This window comes from Lynx rufus, unplaced genomic scaffold (genome assembly GCF_022079265.1).
Source record: "Lynx rufus isolate CCGP_SWC_20201006 ecotype Redwood Valley unplaced genomic scaffold, mLynRuf1.p SCAF_4, whole genome shotgun sequence".
NCBI classification, from domain to species: domain Eukaryota; kingdom Metazoa; phylum Chordata; class Mammalia; order Carnivora; family Felidae; genus Lynx; species Lynx rufus.
In genome coordinates, this window is record NW_025814856.1 from 147,742,081 (window position 1) to 147,758,290 (window position 16,210).

At 47.2% G+C, this 16,210-nt stretch overlaps 2 long non-coding RNA genes across 2 annotated transcripts in view; one reads left to right on the forward strand and one right to left on the reverse strand.

Moving 5' to 3' along the window:
* The window catches only part of LOC124525099 (uncharacterized), a 51,098-nt gene extending 35,201 nt beyond the window's left edge, over positions 1 to 15,897 (reverse strand). Inside the window, exons 1-3 of the long non-coding RNA XR_006965381.1 lie at positions 15,683 to 15,897; positions 13,631 to 14,726; positions 12,481 to 12,553 (exon numbers count right to left, since the gene is read on the reverse strand). This is a non-coding gene — a long non-coding RNA (uncharacterized LOC124525099). The remainder of the gene's footprint in view (positions 1 to 12,480; positions 12,554 to 13,630; positions 14,727 to 15,682) is intronic.
* Positions 15,898 to 16,096: 199 nt separating this feature from the next.
* LOC124524375 (uncharacterized) overlaps positions 16,097 to 16,210 on the forward strand; it is a 50,795-nt gene continuing 50,681 nt past the window's right edge. The window contains exon 1 of the long non-coding RNA XR_006965224.1: positions 16,097 to 16,204. This is a non-coding gene — a long non-coding RNA (uncharacterized LOC124524375). The remainder of the gene's footprint in view (positions 16,205 to 16,210) is intronic.

The window sequence follows — 16,210 nt, forward strand, 5'->3', positions numbered from 1 at the left end:
GTCCCCTTTAGCAGGTATTTAGAGGTGAAATGTCATGGTATCTGAAACTTATATTCAAGTGGTGAGGCAAAACATTATAAATTTACTCACCACATTTGATTCAAAACACACACATACAGTGAGCATGAGGGAAAGCACGGCAAAATGTTAACGACTGTTTCATCTACAAGGATATATGTGTGCTTACGGGACTGTTTTGCTAAAGGTTTCAAGCTTTCAAAATAAAAAGATGGGGTAAAAAGGCTCTGGTACTTTCACAGGGTCTCCTCATTTGCCACTTGAAAACATGCAACAGTCATTTCCTAACACCCAACCCTGGGTCCTAACCTAGCCCGACAGCATCCCTGCACTCTCGGGCAAAAGAATATGCAAACGAGTTCTCTAGGGGTCCTTAACTACCAGGGCTTCAGGCTGCTGCAACTGCATGGCTCCCCAGGGTCTTTCCCTACCGCTGCACTCTCTTCTCTCTCCTGCCTCCACCACTCTTGGGGCACTTAGACGTTCACCCACTCCTTTCACGGCCTATGCATCAGAGACCCAGCTGGAGGGTAAACATCTAGAGGAAGAAGTCTTCACGGATAATTCTTTTGTAATTCCCCTCGCACCCAGCTCGATGTGATGCACAGGAGAGGCGTTCCAAAGTGTTTAACTGAAACAAGGGGTTTCTTTAGGCAAAGCAGAGCATGGTAACTGCTTCTAAGCAATGAGGGAAGGGGATCAGAGTTCACTGTCACACTCCAGCCTCCTCATCTTTCTCTCCAAGGCTTTCAACTCCTCTCATCTTTCCTATCCTTCCAGATTGTCACAACTGTCTTCTCTCTGACACAAACAATGCCAGGTTATCCTACTAAGAATGGAAAAACCTGTTCCACAATCCCAAATAAAGCAACTCTAGAAACCAGAAGAGCCAAATTCTCTTATATCTTATTTACATGACATTACTTTCTAACACCGTAAGAAACTACAAACAATTTGAATAAAGCACCTCTTAGGTATCCACCTATGGAATATCCCATATGGTACCCTTCCACCAGTTTGAAACTAGGAGAGACCTGCCTCTAAATGTTTTTACTTCAGTTAACCAAGATGAAGCTGGAGACACCTGAATACAGAGGCAACCACAATATCCTTAGAAAAGCTGATTCACTGACAAGAAAATACACGAGTGATACCTACCAAAAAAAGCAGGGTGGGGGGGGGGACAGTATCTACTTGAAATAAGACACACACTGAAATCGCAGAAATGCACAACAAGAAAACCTGTGTCTCTTTCATTTTTCTCACCTGAGTACAAGTCACGGTCCTGGAGGGGAGCTTCAAGTACATCCGTCCAAAACCTGGGATCCAGAGAAGTTAATCACCTCATCCAACACCTCATAACTAATAAATTCAAGCCAAGCTAGGTTTAGAATGTGTACATTCTTCTCAGGCTTCTCTGCCCATTTTACCTCGAAATTTCATAAATTAAACTTTTTGTCCAAAAAAGCAGGGTGGATAGTGAAGTGGAACACCTAACTGTGGTCATCTATGCCACTAACCAGCCGTGTAAAATTAAGTAAGCTGCCTTATTTATAAAATAAGAAGAGGCATTCAATCAGCTGTGAAGCCACTGGAACTAGAATACACTCTGATCCCTTGAGAATGGTATAAGTAATCATCACGTATTTACAACCCATTCGACTGTCACATTTTTTCACCAAACTTTGTTACAGCTTAAGCAATTTAAAAAAAAAAATTCTTTTTAATGTCTATTTATTTTTTGAGAAACAGAGCACGAGTGGGGGAGGAGCAGAGTGAGAGGGAGATACAGAATCTGAAGCAGGCTACAGGCTCCAAGCTGTCAGTACAGAGCCTGACGTGGGGCTCGAACTCACCAACCACGAGATCATGACCTGAGCCAAAGTCGGACACTTAACCAACTGAGCCACCCAACTACCCCAAGCTTAAGCAATTTAAAATCATTACGTTAACTCAGACAACATCGCCGTTTACCAACAATTTCATAAATAGAAAGAATCCTGAAGTTCATTATCTGTATGATTACTATTACCTAAATTTTGGCAGAATGTCCTTGAGCACAAAATCTGAACATCCATATGAAATGTATCTCACATAGTATTTTCCATTCAACATAGAATATGCTATATAAACATATGAAACTCTTCAGAGATCGTTTGCATCAGCACAGAATCGTAGAGGAAAACTTGTATTTAGCTCTGGGCTGCCATTAGGTTAAAAAAAAATGCCTACAGTAACTTCAGGGTGTCACTAGGCTATCCATACCAGGAATGGCAAAGGGAAAGGAGAAAGGAAGAACAGAAGAAACAGAAAAGAACCCAAAGGGGGGGGGGGAAGGGAAAGAAGTGAAGACAGTAAAGAACACAGGAAGAAAAAAAGAATAAACAAGAAAGAGAGGAATGGCCAAAAATGGCTTGTCAGTATCCCAAGGCCATGGTGTGCCAACATCACACAACACTTTCAGATGGATCCCAGACATCTTTAAGCGTTGTTTGTTTGTTTCCTTTGGTTTACTTTTGGACACAAAAGTTGCCCAGAGAGGACATACTTAACTAGGGCCTGCTCCTAGACGCCAGGTCCAGGATTAGGAGGATTCCAATGCATGAAAAGTAACACAGAAAAGTGCTGCAATCCAAAATACACTGGATTTTACCAGGAATATCCAGGACCTGACCTGTTCCTAATTAGTAATCTCCCCAGAGTTTAGATCCCTTAACTCCAAAAGAGCACAATGATCCAAAAAGATGTAAGCAAGCAATATGTATATTTATACAATTGCATTTCAGTGCTTTCAAACAACGAGTACCCTGCAAAAACAAGAACGAAACGCAGTAAGGAGGAGGGCGTTTCCAGTCCCTCTCGGGGTCCCACTGCCAATGTCCTCTAAAACTGCTGGGCCCTTCCTGGGGTTAAGGGGCTGGGACCATGAGACACAGAATGAGCCCAGGATAAGCCAGGACACCACCATCACCACCACTTTCCCATCCCCACCCCACACACATAGGAGCAAATGTTCTTCAGCTATGGGGAGGCATTTCTTATCTGGATAAACATTTTAAAAATCTTTTTAAAGCAAATCTGTTGTTGGGATATTTCTGTTGTTTACAATCGCAAATGATCTGCTACTACCGAAAAATATTCTGTAGCTGATATGAAAGGACTGAACAGCATGTTGATTCACTAAGCCTACAAAGTCTTTGTTCCAAACTACTAGCTAGGTAGTAACAAATATAAATGGCAAAGAGAAAACTCCTATGTTCCCTTTCAGAAGAATTAAATTTGTAGCAGAAAGAATTTTAATTTTGAACCCTTTAAGAGTGGGAGAAAAACAGGATTTTTATACCTTTTGTCATGAAAATAGGAGAAGCTTATAAACACAGCAACCACGGTTAACTGTTCACAAACCAACTAAAAGGCATAATCAACTAGACCACAGATTTTAAAGATAAAGTCCAAAGAAAGCCTATGAATAGCATTCTATTTAAAAATACTTTTCACTTGGGGTGCCTGGGGGGCTCAGTCAGTTGAGCATCCGACTCTTGATTTCAGCTCAGGTCTGATCTCAAGGTCATGAGACGGCGCCCCGTGTGGGGCTCTGCACTCACAGTGTGAAGCCTACTTGGGATGCTCTCTCTCCCTCTCTCCGTGCCCCTCCCCCGTGTATGTGCATGCACTCTCGCTCTCTCAAAAAAATAAATGAACTTAAAAGAAAATACTTTTCACTTGTTGCTACCAAATACTTGCATCCTCGGGCAGTAATCCCTAAAATTCAAAGAGTCCTCACAAATTCCTTTGGGATACAGCCTCTAAGAATTAGGTACCATACAATTTTGAAAAACTAAAAAAGTAGGAAAAGCTGAAGGAATATGAACAACACTGAAGACAAAGCTGAGTAAGTAAGTGTTCCTAGCACAGCAATGATTAATCTCTCTGGAAACATAAAGAAACAAAAAAGATAATCATAGATTTTTAGAAAATGGACAATACGTGCAATGAATGCATGATACATCAATACGAAAGCAGAAAGCAAAACAATTGTCAGTGGCCTTGACAATGAACAGATAAGTAGCTTGGCGTAGCTGTGAACGTTACAGAAAGATTCAGTACTAACAAAAATTCCCCTAGAACTAGGAAACAGGCACTCAAGGTCACAGACCACGTATAATTTTGCAAGAGAAAACCTGTGAGGTAGCATTTTTTTAATAAGCTGTTCAAGAATTAACAGAAGAATTAAGCAGGTTCCCAGAAACTCCCCTAATGAACCATCAATGAAAAAAGATGTCTTTAGAAGCAGAATGCCACCACCATGGAGATGAGAAGTGGCAAAATCTTCCAGATCGGGGTCAACAACCTTTCCAAAGTGGAGTGTTCAGGTTCAGTTTTCAGGTCTTCTACTGTAGATGGCACAAGAATGGAGAAGGGTGCCCTGAGGCTCCTCCCTGGCTTCTGAAGGAAAAAGAAGGCCGGCCACACTGCAGGCAGTCTGAAATAAGGAGTCCTGGATCCTGCTTCTGGGATTGAGCAGCAACACCCCTACACTGAGACCCCAGTCTTGAGTAACACGTATCTTTCAGAAAGCTGAAGTATTCCTGCGAGGGTGAATAAACTCAATCACAACATTGTAGGGCCAGACGCACCTCACTCCACCAAGCCCCCGTTTTCCAGACGACAGCCTATGCCACAGAGTTGGACACTCTCCCCCACGGTTCCGTAGCAAGTGGGAACTAGGATCCCGTGGGAAGGACACGAAGCACTTAGCAGAGCATCCCAAGGGGCACGTACCCACTAATCGTTCTTACAGTTACTGACACTACTCTACCTTAATACCCTTTCCACCAAACTAAATAAAATCGGCCACAGCACAAGGAGAGAACTGGCAGGGAAAGGAAGAAGAGAAACACGTGGAGGCAGGATCATGAAGGAAATCCACAGATGGGGGGGGGCTTTGGCCGACCAGAAGTCAGCCTGAGAAGCTAGATGCCTAACTAAGAAAAGAAGTGACACAAGTTGGAAGAGAGGAAACTGAAGACATGTGACAAGGGCAAAGACGATGTTGCCCGGTGCTAATGTGATTAAATACAAGAAAAACACTAAGTGTCTTAACTCCCCGAAGCACAGGAGGCTTTTAAAAGATGCTGAGGAAGGGGAAGGCGGGAGGTAACACAGCAGCACACCCCGCCTCCCGCTGCTGAGTGAAAACTGGTCCAAGGGCCATCCCCAGCACTCCTGTCATACAGAGACTGCCAACCCCAGCCTCAAACTCGCAAGTCTAAAGAATTCAAACCAGTGTCACAGATTTAGTTCCAAAGATTATGTCACAGATGTTGGAGTCAAGAAATGACGAGCAGCAAGTCACATGTGGTCCTTTTCAAAGAAATAAACAGTACATCAAAATCTAAGGCCCTTTCCTTGAAATGCAGTCTAAAATCAATTATACGGATGCTGACTCAACTTTAAGATTTAAGGTTCAATCATTTTATAAAAGCAGTTAGAAAACCGAGAATTTCAAGATAAAATTAACACCAGCAGACGTGAAAAGCAGTGAGATCTCATGGCCTCCGCCCAGATTTGTGGCCTGTGCTACACAAATGATTTGCTTCCTAATCCGTAAAACACATCCAATAATAAACACTGTGTGTGCCTTCCAGGAATTTGATTTAAACAAGTTAATGATCATAAAGCAATCTAAAAAAGTAAGCACTGTATGGATCTTGGGCATAACGTTGGAAAGGCATGCGAGAGAAGTCAAATAATAGCATCTGGTGGTATCTTGAAGCATTCACTGGAAATTAAAAGGAAAACTCATTAAGTTATTTTCTAACAAAGAACCCTGTGCTATTAACTAGTCTTGACATACACACCGTTTTAGAACATTTAAAAAACTTAAAACCTTTCATTTTTACCCTGCCATCCCCTACACCTCACCCATTTCTTTTTTATTTCCTTGCTCTCAGGTAAGATTTTTCCCTTAAAAACTCTTGCTATCCTGGGGTACCTGAGTGGCGCAGTGGCTGGGCATCCGACTTCAGCTCAAGTCATGATCTCCCAGTTCGTGGGTTCGAGCCCCGCGTCGGGCTCTGTGCTGACAGCTTGGAACCTGGGGCCTGTTTCGGATTCTGTGTCTCCCTCTCTCTCCACCCCTCCCCTGTTCACACTCTGTCTCTGTCTCAAGAAAAAATAAACATTAAAAAAAATTTTTTTAAAAAATTCTTGCGATCCTTTCTTCTCCCATAAATTCACTCACATTAGAATGTATGTCAATCCTCACTTCAACTCACCTCAGACTGTGAGTCCATCTGGCTCTTGGCACCTGGGAGTCTAGTTTAATATGGAGTATTTCCAGAGCACAACCTGTCAGAATGCCTTAGAATCGCCACCAACCCCTCCCCAAAGCCCCTTCACTACTTCCCCCTACCACCACCACCACCACAAAAATAAACACACACTCTGGGTAAGAACAGTACACGTGACCTGCAAGGGCCGCTTTATGACATCTCCCAGCTCCACAGCCGTCCTACCAGATTTTAGCCCGAAACGCTCCTCGTTTACAAACTGCAGAGCCTCCGCTGTTCCCCAAAGTCCTCAAGACAGGGAATGGCCATGCCACAGGGAATGGCCATGCCGTGACAACTTACTCTTAATCCCCTAACGAGCATCTCCTTCCTGTAGCCGTGACTCTTCTGCTAAAGCAGTTAACTTGGAAGGATGTCCAGGTTAATGCTATCCGTCTACCAAGAACCCAAACTCACAGAGTTTTAACTAGGAAAGGAGCTTTGTCTCATAAACACCATTTTATTTAGTGAGCTCCCAATTATGTAATGTGCTCCATCATATCCTGGAGCTATTATAAGTTGCTCGGTTATATTTGATAGAACATTCAGGTTTAAGAAACAGAGAACAGTGTTGTCTTTTAATAACATCGGAAATATTTCAGTATAATTTAACTGGGGACCTTGACTACTGGGTGAGAATACCCAATCTAAATTTGAACAGATCCAAAGATTTTGCAAAATACCTGAATTCTCATAAAATTAAATTAATCCATTTTAAACTTTTACAACTCAGGCTGCCATCCAGCCATCTTTAAAGGACACAATACTGCAGAATTCAAAGGACAGGTGCCTGCCACTTGAAAAACGAAGAAACAGGCCCAAGATTATACAACTTAACAAAAGATGATCTGATCCAGTGGTTCTCAAAATGTAGTCCCAACCAGCAGCAGCATCTCCTAGAAACTTGCAAAAACTACAGATCGTGAGGCCCACCCTAGACCTGCTGAGTCAGAAACTCTGGGCCGGGGGTCCGACAATCTGGGTTTAACAAGCCCTGGGTGAGCCTAACGCACGCTGTCTGGGAACCAGTGATCCAATCCACCCACCCCAGTGAGGAGAAAGAAATGAAACCAGTTAACTTCCCTCAATTATTATACCAAGTTAGTGACCGACGTCACTAGGGACAGTTCTCAATAAACCTGAAATGATTCTTTAACTACACACCTGAATCCGAAGTGGTCCCACAGGATCTTCTAGACAAATACATCCATCTTGACCTACTGCAGTATGAATTCTTTTATTATTGCTACATGGTTAAACACATACAAATTCTTTTATCTAGAATGATTTACATTTAGTGCCTTTAAAAAAAAAAAAACCCTTCATGTTACTGACCTCTACACAACTCAACTCTCACAGTCCTTTACATTTAATTGATTGCTTGGGTTAACTTTTGTTGCTGACAGGAGAGGTTAGCTTTGTCTTGTTATAGTTGTGTTTTGGTTTTGGTTTTAAGGGTCCCCAAATTTATGGGACACGTGGTTAACAGTTTTGGGGCTTCCCCCCACTACCACTGACATCAAAGAAGCGCACACCAAATGTGTGTAAAGAGCCATGGATTAAGAGGCCAGAAATCACTAAAGGGAAAGTTGCCCTCCCCTCCCCACTCCCCCCCCCCAAAAATACACTTCATGTTTTATCTTGGAATGTATCACGTGATCTTTTCTAAATGATAGATTTGCATTTTCAAATATATTTTACTTACTCTAGTATAAAATTAGTTTTCATTTGTGGAACACACAGTGGCAGAAAAATAGGAAGCTAGCCTGCGTCCTAGGCATGAGGACGAGCCTGTAACCCAGCCACACCTCACACCACGAGGAAGGGAAGTCTGAGGCACAGCGGTGACAGCAGCTTGTGCACCACCTTCGACAAGCACCAGACCACATATCGGGCTCCGTCATCAACTCCCCAATACAGCACCCACCACATGAAATGGAATCTACAATTGTGGGCCTTGGGGCTCTCGTTCTGAACAGATGTTTGATGTATATAGTACCTTTCGACATAAATATTTCAAAGCCTGGTAGTGGTTATCTGCACAACCTAAACATCTGTTTCTATTTACGTTTTTAAATATTCCCTTTGAGAAATTTATAACTTGGGTGTTAGGATTACCACAGACTGAGATTTAGAGATTTAAGAAATAAATGCTTCCGTTCCTGTTTCTCATGTTGAAGCTCTTTTCTCCATGTCATGCCATACTAGATGTATTTTCAGAGCTGTTTTCAGACTCTATTAACATACATAATTACCTTCAACTTTACAAACCAAATTTTCTAACATAGCTCAGTGCCATGAGTTTATTTCACTGAAAAAGAATCGGGGACGAGTACATAAGGCAATAGAAGTAACTACTTCAATCTGACTTATGCTTCCAACTCTCTCTGTATGACCTGACCACCAATCTTCTCGTGACTTTACTTCTGTGTTATCAATAAAGGATCACAAGTCCTGCTACATACCTTACAGGGAAGAAATCAAAGTCACTGAGTGAACAATAACGTCCTGGGAAAGACTGCGTTCCTTGGAAGAACCATAAATACGGTGTAGTTACTGGTACTCAGCCTCTTGTTCAGCTCTATACACGTACCTTCTGAAGCCACATTAGAGGGGTTAACCTACTTGAACATTCGTCCATTGGACAACTAATTATAAACGCTTGGTATGTGTCAGATACTGCATGAGGCACCAGGGATACAAGGGTCAGCAGGACAAACACAGTGCCTGCTTTTCACAACACATCTTAGAGAAGTAATGATTATGCTTATGGGACTTTCATTCAGTTTACAGGTCAAGGGCTCAAATCCCTTTGACTTGTAGCTACTCATAATTACAACTATTCATAATCACTCCACTCTGCTCCTAAAAAAAGGGAGATGACATGAATTACATGGAAAGTTCCCAGAACACACAGACAAATGCTCTATAATATGAAGACCTCATATAGGTCGAAAATATCACCTAGTAAACACCTTATCATCTATGAACGAGAAGCACAGTGTTAGGCCCTAGGAAATGAATCAAGATTTTTCTTGTAAAGGCAGAATAACTTCAGCCTAAACGTTTACCTGTCAAGTACCACACTTAACCATAAGCGAATCCTCCATAGCTGTGCTGTCCAATACCTTTGCCCCCAGCTAGTGGTGGCTCTTTACGCTGAAATCAACTAGAAATCCGTTCGTATGTCACACTAGCCACATTTAAACTCTTCAAGTGGCTAGTGGCTATTACTTGAAGTCATTTAAATATATCAGTAAAATTCATGTCTATGGTCTCAGAAAGCTCTACGGGATAATGCTGCTCTATAAATACCCCGGTAATACTAAATCTAAAAATTACAGTGTAATGAAAAGTGATTAAGCATCTATACTCTGCTATGGCACATAAAATACGTCCATCTATAACAGAGTGCCCTTTCTTCTTTCCTAAACAAGCTGAAAAGTGAGGATGTTGAGCATCCGTCCCAGTTTACAGGAGTAACCAAGAAAATTCACACGGTCCAGTTAGCCAACTGGGAATGAAACTCGGAAACAAGTGAAAATTGATTACATTTTGCTCCTTCGGTTCTGTTCCTTTCACAAGAACATGTCCATAGTATTCCGTATTCTCTGTTCAAGGATGTGTGCTTTGAGCCTAATAAGCTAGCAGCAGAGGAGATGAAGACATTTAAGAATGCGGATGGGTGACAGAGGCGAACACCACGTATAACGCAACACAAATTCAATTCAGACCCACACGATAAACTTACATGCCTACTGTGTCCCAGTGATATACAAAGAATCACCATTAGCACCTTTGACAAGCTGGATTTAGTCAGAGTGTCTAACATGTAAACAAAAATTACCTGTGTTGTAAAACATGCAGCAACACAGATACATACAGAACACAGCGGTGACACAGGGAGGGTATTTAAATGTTTTCTGAGCAGAAACCAGGGGAAATTTGGAACCAGGTCCTCAAGAAGCAGAGGAACAACCTGTGCAGAGCTGTGCAAATGAACCACAACTGGTTAGGCAATGCTGGAGAGAAGTGTTCTTGGTGGCTTAAGAAGGACAGGGATGACAGGAGAAGGAGAGAGATCATTTCCATGCCAGACCCATGACACTCATATTTGTGTCCGGCTTGCCTCAGTGGGTCTATAAACTTTTCTAACCCAAACTGCACGCCACATGAAAACCAATCCCTAAAACTTGATAATATGCCTATGTCTGCTTTACAGCTAACAAATACTAGACAGCAGTCATTAGTAAGAACCGAAGGGGCTTATTGTGGCTGCTCATGTAAATCCTTAGAAAATATCTGCACCTTCCAGACTCTTCACTTCACAAACGCTGTGTTCAAGCCTCAAAACAAAAACAAAACAAAAAACTTCCACAGAATCTGTTCTCTTCCCATTACCCGGATCCCTCTCTCTACACAATAAACTTCATGTAAATATTAGTAGCCTATAGGCCTTAACGAATTCACCAAGTGATTCTCCCCTATCCCCCCGACAATACCAGTAAAACTTCGTAGATAAAAAATATATATAAACATACGCACATACACTCACGGGATCGTGGGCAAACATGTAAGTATTCCTATTCACTCAAATCCATGGCCCTTAGGTCAAGGTGTTATTTCAGATGCAGCATATGCAATGGTCTAAAGCATGAGGTCTGGAGTCAGCCTCCCCGGGTACTAATCAGGTATCATCACTGACCAACTCTTACCTCTCCTCGTGAATTTCAATTTCCCAGCTGTAAAATGGGGACGACAATGTTTCATCAAATATCCATACCCGCGTCGCCACAGTGCAGACAGTGACCCATCTAGTGTTAATACGTGTTAACTATTTAAGCTATTTTTACTGTTTCCTCCCTACAGATCGTTTCACAAACATCTATGCCATCAAGCCGGCGACCTCTGTAAGTTCTCGCCCCTCACTGTACATCAAACACACCGAGAAAGGTTTTTTTCTAAATACTCTATCGTCCAAGCCCTATTTGGATTTGGGGTCAATCAGTCTGGGATTGGGCCACGCACAGGAGTCTCTCTCAAGTTGTTTATAACTTGCAGCCAGGATTAAGCACGACATACAGGTCTCTACGTGCCCGCAGAAAATACACACGCCGGTAAGGTCTGCTCCATCTTGGACCGAACCAGCGCACGCCGGGCCCCCGCCCGGATGGATGAGGCTCGCCTAGATGCCGTGACGACGAACTAGAAGTGCGGTGGGATTCACACCCACGTCCGAATACGGCTTACCGAGCATCAACTCCCACGAACCCCACCAGATGCTGCCTCGACACCCTGCACCACCGGGATCTGCCGGGGGCACACGCCCCCTCGCCCCTAGCCCCGCGGCAGGCCCTCCGGACGCGTGCGTCACCGCGCCCTCGCCTCCCGCGCCCCAGCCCCCTCCCGCCCCTGGCACGTGACTCGACACGCGCCAGCTGCACGCGGGCTCCATCAAAACAAAAACAGAGGAGGCCGGCCGGCGGGGCGGCGGGGGCGCGCGGGGGCGGCGGGGAGCGGGCGCGCCCCCGCCGCCACTGGCCGGCGCCGCGGCCGCGCCTCCTCCGCTCCGGGCGCCGCCGGCCGCGCGCCCCGGCAGGCCGGGGGCGGGAGGGCAGAGGGCGCCACCCTGTTTACAGCCCTCGCTCGTGGCCGGGGACCCCGCCCGGAAACGGTCTCCCTGGAGAGGACCGTGAAGTGCAAACCCACCCGCGCCCGGGACGCCGGCCCGGCGGGGAAGGCGCCCGGCTCCGGCCGCCGCTCGGAATAAAACGGTCGCCTCGGCTCCGGGGCCGGGCCCGCGCGAGTCTCGGCTCCTCCGCGCTCCACCGCCCACGGCTGTTTCGTGTCCGCCCCCGGCACCACTGTGCTACGCACTTCACTCCCATCTCTCGGCTCCGGCGCTTCCGCAGACCACCCTCACGTGGCCAGGCACTCCCCCGCGACAAGGGCTGCGGACCCTCGCGCACTTCGGGACCCTGCGCCTGCTCCCACCCCGCGGGACGTCACCCCTGTCAGACCACCGAGCCCGCACTCCGCCCGGGCGGGGGGGGGGGGTGGCCACAAGCTGTCAAAAGCCTAGTTTTCCACATGACGAAGCTCACCCTCACCCTTAGACATCCCCACTCACCCTTCAGCCTAGCTTCGAGCTGAATCCGTATTTAAAACAGGAGGGGCGGGGTGGAACGTCTTGATTTTTCTCCCTAATTTGCAAAAAAAAAAAAAAAAATTAAGACGCAGCTCTGTCCATCCACGTCGTCCCACCAAATGCAAGACTTGCAAAATAGAAATGCCCACCACACACCTGCTACGCAACCAGCCCTCTGGAAGCCCGGAGACCCACCCAGCCCGCCTGCAGGAACCTGCGCCTGGGGTGGGGTGGGGTGGGAGCGAGACCGTCCGGTCCCCGAAAGTAAGAGGGAGGGAGTGGGGCAAGCACCCCCTCGCCCCGCCCGGGAGCGCCGACCTCCCGTCCCCCAGGCCCAGAGCGATCCCAAGACACCCTCCATCCCTCCCGGCGAAAAGAAGGAGGTAGCCCCAGGCCCGAGTGCCAGGGGTGTTTTTCCCTTTCTGAACCCAGACGCCGCGTCCTCCATAAGTACCCTCCCCCTCGCCGCCTGACTTCTAGTCGACAGCAAAGGTGGGGTAGGTGGGAGAAACCAGCGAGCGCTCTCCAGATTCGGGATGTTGGTTTCCGCGGAGCGAAGAGGTGGGATCTCGAAATGGAAACAGTCTCCCCCTCCCTCCCCCCCTCCTCCTCCTCCTCCTCCTCTTCTGTTTACCTCAAGTTTGAATTTTATCTGCGCAACATTAGCTGGAATGCGGACATTGAAAACACACACACACACACACACTCGCTCTCTCTCTCTCTCTCTCTCTCTCAACCCGGCAGCGGCTCCGGAGGAGCCATGTGGCATCAAGCCACCTCAAAGGGGAAAAAAGTGCTCTTAGCAACACAAACATGGCGAAACCGCCTCGGCATTCCCGGCCAACGCCACAACCCCTACCTTCCCTCGCCCCGCTCCCGAACATCCCGGCCGTGACCTGCCGCCCCTTCCGGGGGGAGGCCAGGGGCCCCGGGGAGTCCGAGGGTGGGACCGCCGGGCGTGCGAAAGAGGAAATAACAGTCCACAGTGGAAATGTTTCTGCTGGACCATCCGACCCGTCCGCCTCGTCAGGAGCGAGGGGACGCCCCGTTCACCTCGGGAGGGCTAAACGGGGAACAAAATTCCCACCCCAAAGTCCCGCTGGGCCGGCTCTCCCCACCCTCCACAACTTACCTTGGGGCGGAACGCACGCTGCCGCTAGAATCCCTTTCTCTTTCCTCCTTCCAGAGCCAGACGCGAGGAGGAAAATGATGCGCATGTATATTTGTAGAGCATATTCTTCTAGAATTTCCCTTTGATCGTCACGAGGAGCGATGGAGGCTCCGGAGACAGGTGCGGCGGTGGCCGAGGCTGCCGGCTAAAAGTTGTTCTCTCCGCGGTGGGCGGCGGGGTCCCCGGGCCGGGGCTGAGGACCCCGTCTCCCTGCCCCCCCTCCCCCCCGGCGTCGCCCACTTCTCGCTGGCTGCTGCGTGCGGCTCGGCTGCAGGGGAGGTGGCGTAGTTTCTCTTCCTCCCACCTCTTCTCACTCACTTGTTTTCGTAGCCGTGGGCTCCCCTAATGCTTTCCTCTCCACAATGTTGTTTCATTATATCATGTCCATCATGTGACACCGGAGAGGCCTCTCTATGGAAACTTAAAGGGGCTCCCACGTGACTGCAGCAGCAACAACAGCAGCAGCGGCTGGAGTGGCCGCGGCCGCAGCGTTCCTACCACCACCCACCGGGAGCCCCTCGCAGCATCCCGAAGGGGCTTCTGGCGCTGCAGGAGCCCAGATAAGGGAGCCACAGCATCCGGGAGCTGTGGCGTCTGTGCGTGCGTGTAGCCTTTGCTCGTTACATAGGAAACCGAACAGAAGGAGCGTCTTCAAATCCTTTCCTACAGTCGCAAAACCCACGCTCTGCTAAAATGACATTTCGTGGCTCCTACTTGATTTTCCCCAAGAGCAATGAGTTTTCTATCAGGTCTGATTAATCTGGTACCAAGTCAAGAAGAAAAACTGGATTCGTCTCTCTGCGAGTTCAGCCAGCTCTTGGGTAGAACAGAAATGACAAAACAATAATAACAGAAATAGAATCAGGCATCTGATACATAATTACCATCACCACCAGCTTTAAAGCTTTCTGGAATTACATTCCTCCGGTAACTGTTGATGATGCTTGCAGGAGGCTAAATGCAATGCAGTTTTTCTCTTCCGCAGCTATATTAGGGCTTTGTTGCTGACAACAGTAAAAACTTGTTTGTGTCAGGAAGTGAGGTACGTAGATGTGACCTGGAAGGTACAAACAAAACCAAAGTGGCAGTGTTTGCATTAGTTTTCTGACCACATTGTTTCAAATGGTGAGAAGCAGCTGGTTTGCTGTAAAATGCTAGTAGGGTGTGTTTTGGTAGGAAATAAAATCATCAGAAAAACATATGTTTCCCTTAATCATACTGTACATGCTAGACCCTCGAAATTACACGTGTGTGTATGTGTGTGTGTGTGTGTGTGTGTGTGTACGTATGTGTGTGTACGTGACTATAGAAAGAAAAAGAGCAGGTGCATTTTTAGGATAGTTGCAGCCAATAATTTTGTCATCATTTCCAGTGCATTTAACTGAAACATTTAACAAACACTCTGAAATACTTATTCAAATCCAGTGCTGTGTGGAAACTGTAACATCAGTTTTGAGTGCCCTCGGGATTACTGAATCACCACCCCTTTATGCGCTTATGCCTTAAATCCCAAATCTCTGCCTTAAAGTTTTTGTGGACCATGGAAATCCTGTGCTGTAAATCTGAGCTAAACAGCTACTTCTATGCTTTAGTTCATGCTGTTCCATTTATAAGGAAAACTCCCTGTTTGTACTGGCGGAATTACGAAAAACTTCTCAGGAAACTAAAGGGTGGGATGTAAGATCACCCGTTCTTTTGGCTTTGCCTCGACTCTCTCTCTCTTTCCACCTCATCAGTTTACCTCATCAGCCATGATGAATGATCTCCACAACATCCCTTCTAATGCCATAATATGTCCCCCAATTTTTACCTTCCTACGTAATGCCTAAATCCAACATCCCTTTCCCCTTTTGTGCCCTTGCCTCCCAGTTCAGCCCTCATGCTGCCTGGGTACTTAGCTCAGGCCTCCCCCAGTACTCCCTCCCGGTCCTCCCTCCCCTGCAGCTCTCCACCACCCCCCACCCCCCCACCCCCGCAGCTCCGTCTCCCTTCTCAACAACTCTCCCTCCTTACCTCTCTTTGACCTCCTTTATTCTCCTTCACAGCCTGGCCCTTGACTTCTCGGCCTCTTCCTTCCCTGCAATGTCCTGCCCCTACTGGGGTCTCCTTCGCACCCTTCTCTCTGGTCCCATCCCTTCTGACGCCAAACCCCAGCACTCCTCAACGGCTCGGCCTGGTCGGCTTTAGCCTGATTTTGTCCCCATGCCCCTGGGTTGGGAAACAAGTGTGTGGTGCAAAGTGGGGGCAAGAATCCCCCTCGGCGGTGGCCCCAGCCTCGCCCCCCTCTGCCCCTCCCGAGTCCCGGTTGCGGCGCTTCCTGGGCGGATGGTTGGGACTTGCTGCAGCAGCTGCGGTTCTGCTGTGTCATGCAAGAAGGAGGCGGCGGCGGCGGCGGCCGGAGCTGGAGGGGGAGGAGGGGAGGAACCTGATCTCTCCGGTAGCGGAGGGCTGGAGGCAAACATCGAGCTCCCCCAGAGCCGCCCGGGAGCAGGGAGGGCACCGCTACCCCGAGGGGCCCTCCCCGCGGGGCAGATGGTAAGT